This window comes from Aulostomus chinensis, chromosome 1, assembly GCF_037954235.1.
Source record: "Aulostomus chinensis isolate RoL2024-O1b breed Wild chromosome 1, RoL_Achi_v1.0, whole genome shotgun sequence".
Taxonomy (NCBI): Eukaryota; Metazoa; Chordata; class Actinopteri; order Syngnathiformes; family Aulostomidae; genus Aulostomus; species Aulostomus chinensis.
Genome location: NC_141320.1, coordinates 15,472,446 through 15,492,255, shown reverse-complemented (window position 1 = coordinate 15,492,255; position 19,810 = coordinate 15,472,446). Strand labels below are relative to the sequence as shown.

The following is a 19,810-nucleotide window of genomic DNA, read 5'->3' as shown; positions in this document are numbered from 1 at the left end:
GTTTTTGCCCAACTTAAATTTTCATTCATTACCCAGAACCTCTCAAAAGCCCTGAAGAAAAATTGAATATTTGGAGTTTGAAAGCCATAAATCACATCCATATCATCTCGTCCATCTCAGTCTGATCTCATCTGTGTTGTTTTTTTTAAAGAGGGACAAATTGGTACTTGGTTAAAAAAGCACTGTGGGAAAATGATCCTGCTTTCAGGGAGGTCTTTGGTGAGTTTGCTAACAATGCAGAGAACCATGACGGTACCAAGCACAAGGCTGCTGCCCTCTGCATCACAGCTACACTTTGGAGTCTGTTTGAACTGAATGGGAAGGGTCTGACATCATCATACCAGTACAACAACAAGTGACCATGAACCAAAAGAAAACCTTCACTGATGAGTCCATGGATCTCATTGATCTGTGCCATTTCCTGATCTTCAGGTTCTGTCTTTGATTTCTTTCTTTGATCTCTAAATTCTGTGCTTTGGTTTCCTTGGTCAGTCTTTGAATTTTGGTTCATAATAAAAAAGAACTCCCAGCATATTTCTGCAGACCATAGATAGGGATTTTTACCAACTGCACCATAGCAACCCTCTTGCTGTCTGCTGTTGTACCATTGAAAAGTAAGACAGCCTGGCAGTCAACAAACTGGGCTCAACAGAAGAATGTCAACTAAAGATGGATTAAAGACCAGGAGGAAATGTAACCAACCTACAAAGATGGAGGGGAATTGAGACCCACATGTTTGCCATCCTTGATGAACTGTCCACTGGTGCAGGGGATGAGGTCATGGCCATGATCTGGGAGCCAGTCCTGGATGTTAAATGCCCTGATGATGGACAGTGCAGTGGCAAAATGTCCGGTCCACTGACTGAACTCTGCCACAAATGAGGAACAACAGTCAGCAAGGAGTAGAAACGAAGAGGAGAAATGGAGAGAACAGAAAGAATGAGAGATCATGGAGGAAAGAGGCTGATATTTGCAAGTGTCCTGAGTACAACACAGCAATCTAGAGAAACCATGACCTGGATTACTGAGGACCTCCACTGGCAGTTCATTTTTGTTGATCATAGGGCCATGCTGGGTGAAGCAGGAATGAATCCTGGGACTGAGGTTGTGGAGCAATGGTCACCTTTCCTGCTGAAACTGTCAATTCTTCTGCTTGGTTCTCTCCACAAAACCAGTCCCTTAACGGAGCTCAAACCCCAGTTACAGCTGTGAGAGCCCAGAATCTGACACACTGGACCATCAGGAACAGCTTTGTGCTTTCAAACAACAGAGACGACACTCAAGGACTCAGGGAACGCAGGAATCTCTGGCCTCAGCTGACATGTTGAATTTCAGCAACACTTCATGATGCTGAGTTTAGCAAACCAATGAGAAGATGAAGGAGGCCATCAACTCCTTCAAGCTCAACATCTCCACTGCTTTACCCAGGAGGTCAGGAGGTCAAAGCAGAACCTGCACCCCCCACCTCTGATGTTTACTCCACACAGAGATGAGGGGTCTGTTCAGAAGAGTGAGCTGGAGTCTGGGCAAGTCTTTTCATTCAGTCCCTGGTTGAAACAATTGTCTCCACCAACTTCAGTATGGGTCTGGACCTGCACAGGTTACAATTCGTGTCTTGGTCCCAAGGGTTTGTTGAACCAGAGAAGCTTCAAGTGGTGACGCTCATTAAACCCTGCATGAAGGTCAACCTGCATTATCTGCTGTGCTCATTAGCAGGGACTTAGCTCCAATGGTAGAGTGCTAGCTTAGCATGTGAGAGGTAGAGGGATCCATGCCGTCCTTCTGAGAATACTTTAACTTGTTCTGTTGATCAGAGGAGCTGCTGGTTGATGAATGCTGATGTTTGTCCACTGCTGTGATAAAGTGTCCCCTGTTACTGAGATGTGGATGAACACCTGCTCAGGTCAAAGCTGCAATCAAACCAGGGACTCTGAACCACACAGTGAAGGAGTTTGTCATCAAGATTTATGGCAGCTTTGAAACTTCCCACCATCTCCTGAATGTGGAGCAACTTGTCCTGCCAAAACTGTCCCCTCTTCCATTCTTAATAACACCTGTCCTGACTGGCAATCAAGCTAGGCTGCAGCGGTGAAAGCACTGAATGCAGCCAGGATACACAATGACTCAGGATACACAGGAATCTGTTGACTCAGCTGGAGAAGCAGAGGGTCCACCAAGACCAGCAGACACCTTCATTCTTGATTCTTGATTTCAAGGGCAGCCCCTTGAGATGCACCATCTCATTTTGGAGGGGGTCCTGACAAATAATGACCAACAATACAACAATAATAAAAGTAGATTCTATTTTCAACACAAGGACACACACATCATACACCCAGGTACAGGCCAACAATGTTCCCCAAAGCCCCCCCCCCCCCCACCACCACCACCACCATCCAGTATTATCCAAAGTATGATCAGAGATCCCACTGCAGAATAAGAGTGGGCCTGTGTTCACATACTCATACATTTAAACACCCATCTAAATAAATACTGCTTCCATGCACCATTAAAGTACACAATGCATATTCATACACAAATATCCACATATTTACAGTACAGAGAACAAACAAGAACAAGTAGAGAGTGAATCCTGGAGAGAAAAGGGGAGGTGCATCAGAAACAAGAGCAGATGTTTGAAAATGCTTGATGATTTGAAGATGAGAAAGGAAGAGAGAGACGCAAGTGAGGAGGAAAGGTTGTTCCAATTTAATGGAGCTTTAAATACAACCGGTCAAAGCAGGAGGCCGTCCCCACTGATCCTGGATCTGCTCGACGTTCCTGCCTGTTAAAAGGAAGGTGTTCATCACCACTGTTGCAGGATGTGCTGCTGATGGAGAATAGTTGGGTGTAGATTCATTGAAGCAGTTTGGTGCTGGACCTGCTCTACTAGTAAAGAGTCATGAGAGAACTTTGTTGTGATTTGGTTCTAACAAATAAAAATGATTTGACTTGATTTGGTGCCTCAGGAGGAGAAAATTTGGGCACAAAAGTTGGACAAGAGTGTTTGTGGAGGTTGTGGATCAAAGTTCTATTTATATCCAACACATAAAATCAAACAATGTGAAGCAGGCTAATGAACAATAAATCAAATATAAAAATGCTATATTTTAAGATCTAGAATATCTTGTGAATATCTGGAGCTTCATTCCAGCAGCAGACCTCCTCAGGTGATGACTTCATATTTGACATGTTTACCATTCAATGAGACTCATTGTCAGTCCATTGAAATCTACTGGTGTTCCTGGTGAGTTGATTTAACAACATGAGCTGACAGAATCTACGTTCAGGTAGGAACCACCACATCCAGGGGTCTGGACCTTTGAGCAGGCAGAGCCATCAAAGTAGCAGACTAAGCTAGCAGACGTTAGCATTGAGAAGAAACTGATACCTGAGTCTACTTTTGGGTCTGGTCAAGTGATGACACAATAATATGACATCATTGTCAGACTGACGCCTGCTCAACACTGACCAAACACTGCCCTATTGCATCGTGGGAAATTTCTGCTTGGCTTGTGTCCATCAACACACACACAGAAATTTATCTCATGCTGCCGTGACGCAGATTCGAACCAGGGTTGCTGCGGCCACAACACAGAGTACTAACCACTATACGATCATGGCTTCCGCAACAGCAGTTTGAGCTTCTATGTCTTTGTCTCATTGAGTGTTGCGGCGAACAGCTGTTGAAAAGCTGATGGGCGACTGCGGCGGCCCCTGATGCAGGAGACGGGCCAGGACCCGTTCAGAAGGTGGTGAATATTATTCTTGATGTTTTTAGGGCATGTTCCCACCCATCTTCACGTGGGTGACAAAAATGGATTTTTTGTAAAGATTTCGGCGCGAGTTCGGCCTGTCAAATCCTGACAGCCAGTTTGGTTGTGTTGTCTGCAGCGAGAGCGCGCCTGGCACGCTCAGCGGGAGCGAGTCCGATCATTATAAAGGTGGGTCAAACAATTTAGGTTGAGACGAAGGATGGCACGGGCAGAGCAGACGAAGGTCTTCATTCCACCCGCAGAGCTGTAGAGCATGGATCATGTCAAGGACTAAATGAGGGGAAAGAGAGCAGGAGAGCAGGGCAGAGACAAAGACAGAGAATGCTCTCATAAAACAAGGACTGTTCCGTCAATGGTAGAGCAGAGTGGCGCAGCGGAAGCGTGCTGGGCCCATAACCCAGAGGTCGATGGATCGAAACCATCCTCTGCTAGAAGAAGAAAAATAATATGAACCAGTGTCTTTAGAAATGCGTGTCTGTTAAAAAGAGGTTCATAAGAATTTTTTCTTCCTCCACAATCACCAACCATTGTGAGAGTTAACAACAGTCCACTTTCTGACTGAAGCAAAAGTAGACTTCAAAAGGTTTTTCTGATTCAACATAGCAGCTAAATTTCCATTTCCATTTCCTGAACAGGACAGGTTAAAAAAAAGGGAATGTCATGACTTCCTCTGTATGTTAGAATGTGAACAACTAAAAATGTTCATGCCCAGTTTTAAGTTAGAATTAAACTGAAAATACCAAAATCTCCCCTCTTCAATCCTGTCACTCAGTGTTGTAAACTGTTTCAAACAAATTCTACTGTTCAACAGTTCAAGTGTTTCTAATGAAGCTGAATGTTCTCCTCTACTTTCCTCAGTTGTGTTTCTTTCATGTCCTCCTGAGATCAAAGACAGAATTCCAGGTACAAATAAAGACACTATCAAAGCCCCCCTGATGACATCATCATCAATTCTGTCTTTGATCTGGAGGCTCTTGCTTTAATCTTGGCTTTGATCTGACTAATGTTTCCTGACAGGTTGCTGTTTCCACTCCAGAGCAACCAGTAGTTGATCCTATCAGACCAGTCTGATGAACGTAGCTTTTCACTGTCAGTGGAATCACTGGGAAAAGAAACTCCTCCTGTCAGATGAAGGCTTCACTGTGTTGAGGAGGGTTTGTTCAGATGATTCTAGAAGAATAAATCAAAACCTCATCATTGAACATGAACATTAATCACTGATGACTGTTTTAACTGAACCTACTGGATACTGTGGTGCCTGATGAGGAGACAACTTGGGTACAAAGTTGCAGAAGAGGGTTTTTGGAGAGGAGATTTAGATGAGATGGTTTCCAACACACACACAGAGTCCTACTGACTAACCCATGTTTTTCTTCACTTAAACCACCACTGGAGTATTGAAAGAGATTGCATGAGACACCATCAACTTACATTAAAAACCCCTGACTGCCTTTAATTCCCTCCTGGCTGCAGGAAATTAGACAGACTAGCCCACAGCGGGGCTGCACGGTGGTGCAGTGGTCAGCACTGTGCCTTCACAGCAAGAAGGTTCCGGGTTCGGGTCCTGGCTCGGGCGTGGGATCTTTCTGTGTGGAGTTTGCATGTTCTCCCCGGGCCTGCGTGGGTTCTCTCCAGGTACTCCGGCTTCCTCCCACTGTCCAAAGACATGGACATTAGGGGACGAGGCTGATTGATACTCTAAATTGACCGTAGGCGTGAGCGTGAATGGTTGTTCGTCTGTGTGTTGGACCTGCGATGGACTGGTGACCTGTCCAGGGTGAACCCCGCCTCTCGCCCGTAGATGCTGGGATAGGCTCCAGCCCCCCCCCCCCCCCGCGACCCTTACTAGTAAGGAATAAGCAGAAGATGACGATGGATGGCCCATAGAGTGGAGGTGAGACCACAACCATGCTCTACAATCAATATTTACATCAAACCAGCAACAACTTAACCTGACTAAATATATACATGATTCCAGACTACTACACCAACTCAATCATACATCCACATAATCATTCAATGAACCTCGCCTGTGATTGTACCCCCTCTCCCATCTGGGAGCAAAGGTTTGCACCTACAGCTCTTAAGGAGCTTCCTTGGGCCACTCTCCCCTTTTGGCTCAACCCCTTTAAGGAAACCACCAGGAAGAGGTGAGGACTGACGTGACGACTGAAACTGCCACATTTACATAAGACAAACTAGATCAACACTAAATACCAGGCCTTGCACAGTGATTCCCACTGACTGACACTGGGGTCTTCATTTTCCACAGGCAGGATGGCCGGTCCCCCTGTGCTTCCCAGGTCCCTCCCTGGAACACATGGCAGAGAAAAAGTTTCACTTGTTTGCTGATTCAATAAACCTGACCATTAACATGTGTGTGTGCCTCTAATTTACATAAACTGTTAATACCAAGACAAATGCTACCTTCAATTCATCATTTATGTCATGGAACCCTTGGTCTCCATTACATTGGTCAACCAGAGAAGCTTCAACTGGTGACGCTCATTCAACCATGCATGAAGGTCAACCTGCATCATCTGCTGTGCTCCTTAACAGGGGAATTAGCTCAAATGGTAGAGCGCTCGCTTAGCATGTGAGAGATAGAGGGATCGATGCCCTCATTCTCCAGTATACTTTAACTTGTTCTGTTGATCAGAAGAGCTGCTGGGTGATGAATGCTGATGTTTGTCCACTGCTGTGATAAAGTGTCCCCTGTTACTAAGATGAGGATGAACACCTGCTCAGGTCAAAGCTGCAATGAAGTCAAGTCATCACCCTGTAAAGCACCAAATAACAAAAGTTACACTTTACAAGTAGAACAGGTCCAGTTCCACACTCTTTAAATGAATTTACACCCAACAATTCTTCATGAGCAAGCACATCCTAGCTTAGGCCCAACTTTTCTTGGCGCTCTCCCAGATGCTTGGGAGCTTCTGGGGGAGCGCTAGTTGGGCCTAAGCCAGGAGCTAAGCTAAGTTGGTCTGCACCAGCGAGTGAGGGTTGGCTAGCTCTTGCAGCTTTTGGTGCAGAGCCGCTGCAGGTCCAATTCAACATCGCTAAGCCTCACCTCCAACACAACAAGAAAACTATATTTAACACACTTATCAGTATCACTAAAGGAGGCAGAGGAGGAACAAAACATGTGGCACTCTGAGCAGGAGAGAGGAGGACAAGAGGGAGAAGCCATCGTTAGCTTAGCGTGTTTACAAGGCAGAAAGACTGTTGCTACAAAAATGATGGTCTTTTAAACTTCAGCCAAATAAAGCAAGTAGGTATTTATTTTTGGTGGGTAATTAGTCAACGAAATAAGGAATTAGCAGGGAGGATCACACTTTAGCTAACACAATGAAGCAAGGCTCTACGTTCAGCAACACAGAAAAAGGAGTTGAGGTCACACGCTTCCTGCAACCAGGGTCAAAAATCCAGGACAGACGAAGGTAGGACAACAAAGACAAAGACACAAGAAACAGAGATAATAACCATAAACTCCATAACAACCATAACAAATATAACCATACAGAACATATATAACAAATATAACAAGAAAAGCATTAAAAAATGTCACCTCTGGTCAAATACTCTGATTTGCATTTGTGTCTCTCAGCATTTTCATTTTCATGTTAAAGCCTCCAGAATGAGGGGAGGGGTCAGGGGCAGTTTTCTGTGTTGTCTGCAAACTGAATTACAGGAAACCTGAACTTCCACTGTCAATGTATCCAACTGATTCATCATTGTTTGATCTATACATAGATAACTTGTAGTTATTGCCCACACACTCACACACACACACACACACACACACACACACACACACACACACACACACACACACACACACACACACACACACACACATTTTGTGAAACAACTCAGGAGACATTAGGTGTTTTACTTCGAGGGATTCATTCATGATAAATGAGCATGGAGGAGACCCAGTAATCATCAACACAAGCGTCACATGAGCAGGTCACCACCCACTTTTATTGATTGGTTCTTGTAAGAATCACTCCTAACGCCATCAGGAGGTCATTTTTTGTCCTGCCCTGTCTCAACTGTTGGAGCACAGCTACAGCCTGAACTCTGCCACTACCTTATCCCTCCCTAACAACCTCATACAGACCCACTATCTGGACTAGCCTGACCCCCCTGACCCTCAGTCACTCATAGCGCCTCCCACCGGAGGGAATAGGAGCATCGGTGAGCTCTGACTGTTGGGATGCACATCCATGTGATGGAAGAGCTGTTTTAAACAGGGAATCAGTTGACCTCTTGACCTGTGTGGGCAAGTACAGAGGGACGATTCCATCATGAACAATAATATTACTAAACAAATGGGTCTTTAGCTTCTTTCTGAAGGCGTCCTCAGCGTCCTCATGTCCAGTGGGAGAGCGTTCCAGAGTCTAGGAGCTGCAAACTGGAAGGTTCACTCTCCTTCAGTGAGGCTGAATCCCTGTGGTCAGGGAGGATAAGGGACCCCACAGGTATCACTAAAGTGCTTTAGACTGCAAAGCACTCAGCTAATCAAGCTGGGATCAACTGCTGTGGTGATCAAGGTATCATCATATAGAACAAACAAAGAAAACAAAGTTGAGGAAAAGCACACAAAGAAAAAACTATGAACATAAACAGAACATCTTCTACACCAGATGTCACACGGCTCAGTAGACCTCTGGTTTGACACTTAGCAGGTCCAGTCTCCAGGGTGCCCCCATCATTCTGCTTTTCAGTTGCAGGATATGCAGCAGAATCCCGTCGCTCCTCTGCAGAAGAACATATGAGAGCGTCTGCTTGCTCTTCTCTGGCTGGACGTAGGGGAGAGTCTGCTTGCTCTTCTCTGGCTGGACGTAGGGGAGAGTCTGTTTGCTCTTCTCTGGCTGGACGTAGGGGAGAGTCTGTTTGCTCTTCTCTGGCTGGACGTAGGGGAGAGTCTGCTTGCTCTTCTCTGGCTGGACGTAGGGGAGAGTCTGCTTGCTCTTCTCTGGCTGGACGTAGGGGAGAGTCTGCTTGCTCTTCTCTGGCTGGACGTAGGGGAGAGTCTGCTTGCTCTTCTCTGGCAGGACGTAGGGGAGAGTCTGTTTGCTCTTCTCTGGCTGGACGTAGGGGAGAGTCTGCTTGCTCTTCTCTGGCAGGACGTAGGGGAGAGTCTGTTTGCTCTTCTCTGGCTGGACGTAGGGGAGAGTCTGCTTGCTCTTCTCTGGCTGGACGTAGGGGAGAGTCTGCTTGCTCTTCTCTGGCTGGACGTAGGGGAGAGTCTGTTTGCTCTTCTCTGGCTGGACGTAGGGGAGAGTCTGCTTGCTCTTCTCTGGCAGGACGTAGGGGAGAGTCTTTTTGCTCTTCTCTGGCTGGACGTAGGGGAGAGTCTGCTTGCTCTTCTCTGGCTGGACGTAGGGGAGAGTCTGCTTGCTCTTCTCTGGCTGGACGTAGGGGAGAGTCTGTTTGCTCTTCTCTGGCTGGACGTAGGGGAGAGTCTGCTTGCTCTTCTCAGGCTGGATGTAGGGGAGAGTCTGCTTGCTCTTCTCTGGCTGGACGTAGGGGAGAGTCTGCTTGCTCTTCTCTGGCTGGACGTAGGAGAGAGTCTGCTTGCTCTTCTCTGGCTGGACGTAGGGGAGAGTCTGCTTGCTCTTCTCTGGCTGGACGTAGGGGAGAGTCTGCTTGCTCTTCTCTGGCTGGACGTAGGGGAGAGTCTGCTTGCTCTTCTCTGGCTGGACGTAGGGAAGAGTCTGCTTGCTCTTCTCTGGCTGGACGTAGGGGAGAGTCTGCTTGCTCTTCTCTGGCTGGACGTAGGGGAGAGTCTGTTTGCTCTTCTCTGGCTGGACGTAGGGGAGAGTCTGCTTGCTCTTCTCTGGCAGGACGTAGGGGAGAGTCTGCTTGCTCTTCTCTGGCTGGACGTAGGGGAGAGTCTGCTTGCTCTTCTCTGGCTGGACGTAGGGGAGAGTCTGCTTGCTCTTCTCTGGCTGGACGTAGGGGAGAGTCTGTTTGCTCTTCTCTGGCTGGACGTAGGGGAGAGTCTGCTTGCTCTTCTCTGGCTGGACGTAGGGGAGAGTCTGTTTGCTCTTCTCTGGCTGGACGTAGGGGAGAGTCTGCTTGCTCTTCTCTGGCTGGACGTAGGGGAGAGTCTGTTTGCTCTTCCCTGGCTGGACGTAGGGGAGAGTCTGCTTGCTCTTCAGAAGTTTGCTGGACCTTCACTTGAAGGTTATGATTTTCCTCTTTCAAACAGCTTTTTAAATCATGAAGATTTCCCAGGATTTCCCTCTGAGCACTGCTCCTTTTCTTCTTTTGTGTTCTCACTGCACATAGAAGACTCTGAACTTCACCGTTCAGACTGTCACTCTTTGTGGGGTCCTGGTCCTTCCTTGATTCAAGGTGGGCCAACTCTGCAGTGAAGGTCTCTGTCTCCTGAGATGCAGTAGAAACTCGTCTCCTCAAACATCCATTTTCTGCCTCTCTCTCCTCACTCTGGGACCTCAGCTGTTCAAGAGTCGCCTTCTTCTCAGTGAGTTCTTGTCTCATTTTTTTCTTCTCTGCTTGGATGGAGTTGAGCTCACACTTGAGGTCACACTTCTCCTTGTAAACCATCTTCACCTCAAGCTGAAGATTGTGGACTTGTGTGTTCAGGTCTCTGATCTGAGTCTTGTTCTCCTCCCTCACAGATTCAAGGTTGCCCACCATGGCAGACATGTTCTCTACCAGCTGATATGCAATAATCTTCTCTTGTCCAAGACTAGAAACCTGTCCCCACAAATTCTGGTTTTCTGTCCATCTCTTGTCACACAGAGACTGAAGCTGATCAAGTGCACTTTTCTTCTCAGTCAGGTCTTCCTCAAGACATTTCATCTCCACCTGTTCACTCTCCCTCAGACACTGAACCTGGGTCAGCTCTTTTCTGAGCTCATTGTTCTCTCCATCAACCTTCCTCCCCTCACACTGAAGACTGTGGACTGTTGCGTTCAGATCTTCTATCTGAGTCTGGTTCTTGTCCTGGACCGTTTGGAGGTTGGCCACCACAGCAGTGAGGTTCTGGAGCTCCTGGATTGCTCTTTTATTCTCATGTTCAAGAGTAGAAACTTGTTCCCTCAAATTCAGGTTTTCTGCCTGTGTGTTGTCACACAGAGACTGAAGCTGCTCAAGGGCAGCTTTCTTCTCAGTCAGGTCCTCCTGCTCTGTCAGCCTGAGAGATGGAGGAGCAGGATCACATTGACCAGGATCATTCAGTGGATAAATCCAGCTCCTACTGAGATCCACCAGATCTCTGAATGCTCCAACTACACAATCCAATGGAGTCACAGCCTTCTGTCCTGGGTTGATCTGAAGATCTTGAGCCAGACTAAATCTCCTGGAACTGTCAAGTCTTTAAAGACCAAAACTGCCCCATAAAAGTGGAGTCTGGATTCTTTTCTAGAATGAGACGGCAATGACAGTCCTGCAGAGTGACATCACTGATATGACTGGATGACTTCAGTCACGTGACTGGATGACTTCAGTCACATGACTGGAGGACAGTGTAGATACCAATGTAGAGGTTGGGGAAATAGTCTCTGAGAATCCAGCTTGAAGCCACGCCCTCCTTGTTCTTCAAAAACCCAAACAGCGACCATCAGTCTCCCTCCAATCCTGTACTTGGGTTCAGTGTTGCTGTTCCATTTTGCAGCAGTAGGTGTCGCTGTGATACCAGGTTCAGTTCAAGATTCCCAACTCCAGCTCATGTTGGTGACCTCAGTACCAGGGTAAAATGGCGCTTCAGTGGATCATGTGATCAACTCATGTGTGTCCTCACTGCTCCACAGGTCTGTCAAATGTTCTGTAAAATAGTTGGACCCAGCAGAGCTGCTAGATTAGGAGCTGATGGAGTCGTTGCAGATACCAGGGTCCAAAGTCCAGCTTGAACCTGGTTTGTGCAGCTCTTTGTCAAGCTAGCAGCCATTCTTTTCACTGCCAAGCTAAAGTGACTTCTGTCAACAAAGGTCAACATACAAAAGGATATTTCTACTGGCAGTTCAAGATTTTGATCAAACTCCTTTTTCAGAGCTGGAACCTTCCTCTGTGTCAGCTTTCTGTTCCCATCTCTATGGTCACGGTCAGTTTTGACCCACGTCTTCAATCAGCTGTCAAATAAACTAAAAACAATTTTCTATCCTCCAAGTTGTTTCCATCTCTTGGTGACCTTGTCAGGCTTCCTTATCCATGGAAATATTGGTTTGAAGATTTAGTTGTGGGCCTCTGGACCTTTTTATAGTCACTAAACCCTCGATTTCAGTTTAAAAAATGGTAAAATGAACCTCAAGAAAATCCTAGAAATGAACCAAAGGTTGTTGTGTTTCCTGACCGTTACTGAGGGTGTTAGAACACATCTCTGACATGGACTGGTTTGATTTAGTATTCATTTTAATATCATTAACTATTGGAACATCCATGGTGTTATGGGTCAGTTTAGACCCTCATATATTTACTTCAATAAAAGGTAAAAAAGTCTCTTTTTCATCAACAGAACTTTAATACAAACACAAAATGAAAAGCAGAACAAGCCAGAACCCAAAATGTGGATTTGGAAGGTCAACAAACAACAACCAGTCAAGCAAACCAAACCAACAGAAACCACTTACTGGTTCAAAACCAGTAAAAAACAAAAACAGAGGAAAAGTCTCTGTGTGTAAGAACATGCATGTATGTGTGTGTGTGTGTGTGTGTGTGTGTGTGTGTGTGTGTGTGTGTGTGTGTGTGTCAAATACTGACCCACTTCTTTTGCCAACGTGAGCCCACAGTGGTGGTGTCTCCAAAGAGGTGGAGCTCTGTCCTTCACCTGCTAGGTTTCAGCAGGCAGCTCAGGTCTAGTTTTCTTCACTGAGCCACCATGATGAGTTTCCTCTGAGAAGTTCTTGTCCAATGTCCCCAGTCTGAGACCCCAGCTCCACCCCATGGACAGCCTCCTGGATGATGTCCTCAAGCAGCATCCCTGTTTGTCTCCTGGCTGCAGCTGGATGCCCTCACAACCCTTAGACAGAGACAACCAGCACTGGCATCATTTTAATGCCACCGTTCAACAGTGAATCTGCTGGTTTCCTGTTTTTAGGAGCTGATGGGAGCTGCACAGAGAAGCTCTTTGAGACAGGAACCATTCAGAGCTCCACCCTGCTTCTTCCAGCAGGATCCACAGATCCACCAACACACCAGCTGCCTGATGTCCATAGCCTATGCCAGTATCTTCAGGCGAGAGGCAGGGTTCACCCTGGACAGGTCACCAGTCCATCACAGGTCCAACACATAGAGACAGACAACCATTCGCTCTCACAGTCACACCTACAGTCAATTTAGAGTATCAATCAGCCTCGTCCCCTCTTGATGTCTTTGGACTGTGCGAGGAAGCTGGAGTACCAGAGAGAACCCACACAGGAACAGGGAGAACATGGAGACTCACACAGAAAGATCCTGTGCTGGAGCCGGGACCTTCTTGCTGTGAGGAGACAGTGCTGACCACTGCACCACCGTGCAGTCGCTGTCTAATGTGTGGAGGCTTTTGACCAGGATTCCTAGACAGCACAGCTGGACTCACTCAACAGCTAACTTGTTAGCACCGACTAGACAGGAGTGCTTCTATGGTTTTACTCAGAGTTTCAATGTTTTTAAAAGATGTCTCATTCAGCCTGTGGGTTTGAGTGATCACTCTTCAGTCTCCTGTTCTGTTTTCTGTTTGAGAGTCAGGTTGTCATCAACACTCACCGTCACACCGTGATGTCACTGCTTGACCTGAAGTCCCAGTCTTCAAGAGTTTCTCCCCAAACTGTCAACCTGCTGTGACTCATACGACAGCCGACACACAAACATTTGTTAAAATGACTAAACATTTCAAATGCTTTTATTGTGAAGCCCTGGATGGAACACATTCCCATGAAAATGCTGCTTTTATTGTGAGGCTTGGCCTCCAAATCAGTCCACACATTCAACTCTGATGTCATCAGATCAGAAGGTGGCAGTGTTGTGTCTGTTTGTGTGTCTCTGGTTCCTCTTCCTGCCTCTGCTGTCTTCTTTCAGGTCTTCTTGATGGTCCGGCTTCTTCTCCTCCATCGAGGGGTTGCTCTCACCGAGTGGAAGCCTTGTAAACCTGGTGATTCCAAGATGGCTGCTGCGTTCATTCCTCGTTACTGTTATGGTGTTGATTCACTACACGCCCACATTGTTGTGCTGATTAGAGAAAAAGGTTATGTTTCCATCCAAGTGTCCTGCATAACTCTCAGCTAGTAACTTAACATAAGAGGTAACTTGGTGTGGAGAGTAGAAAATACTTGAAGTGAGAAAATACTTGAAGTGGGAAGACTGAGAATACTTCAATATGTGAGCCTGTGTACTTGAGCTTTGGCCTTGTTTCAGTGTCAGGAACCAATCAGAGCAGCCTCCTCCTGACTAAACAGCTCTACTCATCAAGCCCCTGACCCCAGACTCTTCTTGGTGAACTGATCAGAGATCAGATTAGTAGAGAAGCAGTGACACAAAGGGAAACTTCCTCATTCCCTGAACGCAGCTTCATCAAACAGAGCAATGCTAACTGTTCACCTGCAGTGTTGTTCAAGAGGGGTGGAGAGAGCAGGGAGGAAGAGAGGTGGAGAGAAGAGCACGGGGTCTCCATCCAGGGATCTGCTGTTATTTTCTCAGCCCCCCTTCTCCCTTCCTTCCTGCTCACACACTTTGTCACGTGGACACGTGTTATTTGTAAATGGAAAGGTGCCAGAGTTCAACAGGGCTGAGTTTTCTCTCCAGTTTGACGGCCAAATTTGGTCAAATAATTGGAGATGAAGAGGAAGAGAGCGTTGTATCGTCCACGTTTGTGAGGAAGATCTTTTCGTGCCATCACTGAGGAATCGCTCTCTTGATTTCTTTTGTTTTTGAAAGAAAGATATGGTCAGTTCCAAAAATTGGATCATTGTGATTGACAGGACCAGGCTCAGACACAGGACAGAAGCAGGGTTCACGGCAAGGGACGTTGATGTTCTTGTACTCCGAGCAGAGAAACCAAACGGCTGCAAACATATCCACTAAATCTAGACTATCCGATAAAACTTTCAAAAACTCTCAGGGGCCGAAGAACACAAGACAGGCACGGCTGCATTAACAAGGTAGAGGCTGTGGCAGGAACTGTGGATCGACGGGCTGGAGTGAGCACACAAGGACGAGACAGGAGTGAAGGCTGGATGAGGCGTCATGAAGCCTGTGGACGCCATGACACTGTGTTACTGTCACTGAATACTGACACCTGCTGGACTGCAAACTTCCCTGCAGGCTTGACCGACTGAACTGACACTGATTTGATGACCCGTGAACACAATAAGATCATTGAAGTCTTTGCGTTCATACTGGATCGTTCCATGTCTTTGAACAATGGGACCATGATGTGAAAGTCTCAGTGAAAGTGATGGGAATGAGGACGCTTTGTTTTTACAAATTTTTATTAAAAAAGAAGTTTTTCCAACGTTTTCAAATCAAGTCTGTTGGGTTTCTTGAAGCGATTTCTCCTGCCGTGGAGAACACACGCTCACATGGCCCTGATGATGACGGCCTGCACAGGAAGTCTGTGGCCAGCAGGAAGAGGCTGGGACAGGCAGTCTGCTGGCTCTTCAGTGCACCAGAGGATCTTGAGTCCGTCCAGTATCTGCTAGTGTAACGAAGTTAAGAGTTGTGATCCCACTTGCCATTTAAAACACATTCACAAAACACGGGAACTGGGGTTTCCTACTGCAATTAAAGGCAGCACCCCCTGTGGTTTAGGGTCGTGCACCCTGGGGGGGTAGCAACAGTCGGACCTCGCTGCCTCCGGGGCAGGTGTATGACTTATGAGCTCTGTCTTTGTTTTATATTATTACTTTATTTTAATATGAAGGAGTGGTTTAAGTTATATTTTGAATCATAAAGCTCCCGTACAGTCGAGCCTGTCCTTTTTTTTTATAAAAAGCTGACTGTGTTTTTCTTTTATTTTTGTTTACAAATGGCTAGAGTTACACATGTTAGCTAACCTGCACTTTTTTTCATTTTACTTCCTGCAGCCGTGTATGTGTGTGTGTGAACGGGCGAACTGGACTGACTGTGTGTTAAATCTCCATGCCAGGTACGCATTGTTATTTTATGTTCATTTGTGGATTGTATGAACAGTCGGACCTCGCTGCCTCCGGGCCGTGTATGTGTGTGTGTGAACGGGCGAACTGGACTGACTGTGTGTTAAATCTCCATGCCAGACGAGAAATAAACGGCGAGTGTGCCAACGGTGAAACAGACTACCTCGTCCTTAAATACACAACGCAAGTGAAGTACAAGAACCGCTACACTAGTATCGCTGTACTCGCTGTACTTGATGTAGTCGCTGTACTTGATGTACTCGCTGGAGTTGCACTTCTTCCAAGTCTCCCCACTTCATCATCCAAGTGCTGCCACAGGTCATTTAAAGAAAAAAACAAACAAACAAACAAACCGTCCTTTTAGTACAATTTCCAAAAACGAACACGATGATGAACAACATGGCTGATGGGGCTGAGAGAGCTGTGATGGAAACGAAGCTCCAACAGACGCGCGAACCAGAGGGAGGAAACCACGGCGTTTCACTGCTTTACATTTAGAATCTCACGCCAAGCCGGAGAAGCAGGTCCTGAATCAGTCACGTGGTCACTGCCAGCTGGCGAGGCTTCGGACGTCACCACATACGTCATCAATACGCGCTTCACAAAACGAGAAGAAGACGCGGGAAGCTTTGAACACAACAAGGAAAGAAGGAGAAGTCCGTGAAGCCCCGGCCTCGGTCTTTGTCTCCTGAAGGCTGAGTGGCGCCGGTAGAACCTCAACATGTGCGCCGCGCAGCTGCTGCGGGTGTCGGTCCAGGAGCGGATCCTCGCCGCCGCTGAAGACTTCCTGCTGCAGCTGGGAGAAGGAGACTCAGCGGCTGGAGTACCGGTGCTGAGAGCGCTGCTCACCGAGCGGCTGGCGGCGGCCGCGGAGCAGATCGTGGCTCTGCTGGAGGAAACCGTGGCGGAGTACGAGCGGGAGAACCGCCGGCAGAGGTTGCTGCTCGATGCCGTGCTGAAGCCCCGAGTCAGGCTGGACAGAGCAGGTGAGTCCCCGCAGGGACCTGCTGGGCCCCGAATTCAGTCCAGGAAGTGGAGCTGCAGCAGGGCCGGTTCTAGACAGGCATTTGTAAGGGGGCAGACAGGAATGTGAAGGGGGCACATGGTGGCGACTGAAGCCTGATTTATGCTTCTGCGTCGTGGCGACGCCGTCGCCCCTACGTCGTCATTGTGCATTTATAGTTCTGCGTCGAGGGAACGCGTTGCTCTGTAATTCACTGCCAAGCCACTAGAGGGGTGTGGCTTTATCTTCGTATGGTTTTGGGGGACTCTTGTCGAATTCCTTAGTTTTCTTCCGGTCAAAGCACATGGGTCAGAGACAGAGACAACAATGGAAGTTGTAAAGGTGGTCATACCTGCGAACCTCCTCGATAACTCTTTCTTCGGCTTGGTCCATTTTTATTTTTGCGTGTTGCTCTCACCACAGAAACTTAAAAAATAGCGGTGTTGTTGTGCTGAACCGGAAACCTCGTGTCAGTGGACCAATCACAGTTTGTTGACATTCACGTCACGTCAGGATTTTTTGGAGGTGCACGTCGGGCTACGGCGTAGGGGTCTGCGTTGACGGCGTAGGTACGGCGTCGCCACGACGCAGAAGCATAAATCAGGCTTGAGGCCGGAAAGGGTGTGGTGGTTTTTGGGGGGGGGGGGTAAGGTGGTTCTCTGGATCACTGTTTTTGTCATGTAATTGGATTGCACTTTGTCAGACCTTCACCCTCAGACCGGTCCAACCTGGTCCCACATGAAGGCTAAAGCCCAGTTCACACTGCAAGATTTTAGGCGTCAGTGACTTCCCTCCCCCAATCAGGCTGAGGCATTAATGAACGCTCCTGTGCGCCGACAAATCTTGTCGTGTGAACAGCAGCCTGATTGAGCGTCGATGGTGTGAACAGCAGGGCCTGTCGCTAACAAAAGTAGCGTAGTTTGAACAGGGCTTGAGCTTCTGCTGGTGGAACTCTGAGGGTCCCTGAGGCCCCAAACCCCTGACCAGGAGGAGGTGGCAGTCCCTCGGGGCCAAATTAAAAAAGAAAACTAAAAAAACATTTCTGGTTCCAATTCTGAGATCAACTTACAAAATAAAGTCAGACTCAATAAGAGCTCTCAATGTAGCCGATATTTACCAAACTGAAGGGTTGGCGTTGTGTTAAACCTCTTGTTTGTCTTCTTGTCCTGTTCTCAGCTTCTTGTTTGGAGCACCTGAACTCTGCACCTGAACAGCTCCACTCTCCTTTCTCACCAATCCACTCCTCAACAACAGCCTCCTGTTTCCCTTTGCAAACTCTAACAAACCTCCACATCCAAGTCATTTGTTCTGGACTTCTCATGGCCCAAGTTGACCAAAGTCCTCTTTCTTTGATGGATCGTGGTTTGATGATAGGGGGTTCAGATCTGTGACAAAGCAGAGAAGGAACTCTCCCAAGATGCTGAGACGCATCAAAGACAGGGCACGGAGGGAAAGAGAGGAGGTGAACCTGTCCTCTCAGTGATGCCTTTTCCAGTGGATTCTTCAGCTTCTTCAGTAAATCTGGTCCACATTCAGTTTGTGGCTCATCTGTTACTTTCTGAAGGGAGAGAGAGAGAAAGAGAAATGTCATTCTGAGTGCAACCCAGTGGGCCAAAATCCCATCACAGCGATGTGAAAGACTCATCGCCTCTTATCGCTCATGCTTGACTGCAGTTATTGCTGCAAAAGGTGGTTCAACCAGCTGTTAGGGTCAGATACTGGGCAAATACTTTTGTACAGCACTGTAACTCTCATTCTCCTGCAGGATCACATGATAGAAATTAACTGATGAATCAACTAGCAGATGTGATCATGAATGGACAAAACCATTCAGCAGAGGGGACATATGACCTTTGACCTGTGTGACCCAACGTTGATCCAAGCATCTGAAGCCAGCGTTTCTGTTCCCAGTTTGCTGACTGGTCCTCAGTAGCAGGACGTCTCTGTTCATTGAGTTGATTTCTGTTTCTGTCTGTTGCTCCGCTGTTTCAGAGTCAAATGAAGAGATTTCTGATGTTGCTGTTTGTGTCCTGCAGATGTGGAGCAGCTGCTGGTGATTAAAGAAGAGGTTCCCCCTGAGCTGCAGGATCCAGAGCCCCCCCACATTAAAGAGGAGTGGGAGGAGCTCTGGACCAGTGAGGAGGGAGGGCAGCTTCAAGGGCAGGAGGAGGCTGATATCACCACGTTCCCCTTCACTCTGGTCCCTGTGAAGAGTGAAGGGGACGAAGAGAAACCTCAGTTCCCACAGCTTCACCAGAGTCTAACTGAGGAGAACTTGAAAGAAGAGTCTCTGAGCAGCAGCCCAGTTCATCAACTGAAAACAGAAGTTGATGGAGAAGAGAGTGGAGGACCAGAACCAGAACCAGCCAGCAAGGTAGATCCAGATCCACTTGTACAACCCCAGACTGAAGACCAGATGTCAGCGTCTTCTGAAGCTGAGACTGAAGTCAGTGAGAATGATTGGGTCAGACCTGATAACACGGCCACCTCTGAGCACAAGGAACCCTTTGGCTCAAGGAGGAATTTGCCTCAGAAACTGAGCCCAGGACAGGAAGTGACTCACTGCAGCTCAAAAGAGCAAAAAGTAAAGACTGAAAGAGAATCAGAGATCATCAGGAACGTGACCTTTGGTCCTTCTGAACCTCAGAAAGAAGTCAGGAAGGATAAGCGTCCATTTAGGTGCTCAACATGCAGTAAAGGTTTTGATTACAGAGGTGGTTTAGATACACACATGAGAACTCACACTGGGGAGAAACCGTTCCCCTGCTCAGTTTGTGGCAAAAGATTCTCAGTTAAGGGAGATCTGAAAAGACACATGAGAACACACACTGGGGAGAAACCATTTCCCTGCTCAGAGTGTGGAAAAAGATTCTCATTGAAGGGACATCTAAAAAGACACATGAGAACACACACTGGGGACAAACTGTTTC

At 47.3% G+C, this 19,810-nt stretch overlaps 1 non-coding gene across 1 annotated transcript; it reads left to right on the top strand.

Annotated features, from left to right (window-relative positions):
• Positions 1-4,135: 4,135 nt before the first annotated feature.
• trnam-cau (transfer RNA methionine (anticodon CAU)) lies at positions 4,136-4,207 on the top strand. Its single transcript has one exon. It is a non-coding gene; the product is annotated as a tRNA-Met (tRNA).
• Positions 4,208-19,810: the final 15,603 nt, after the last annotated feature.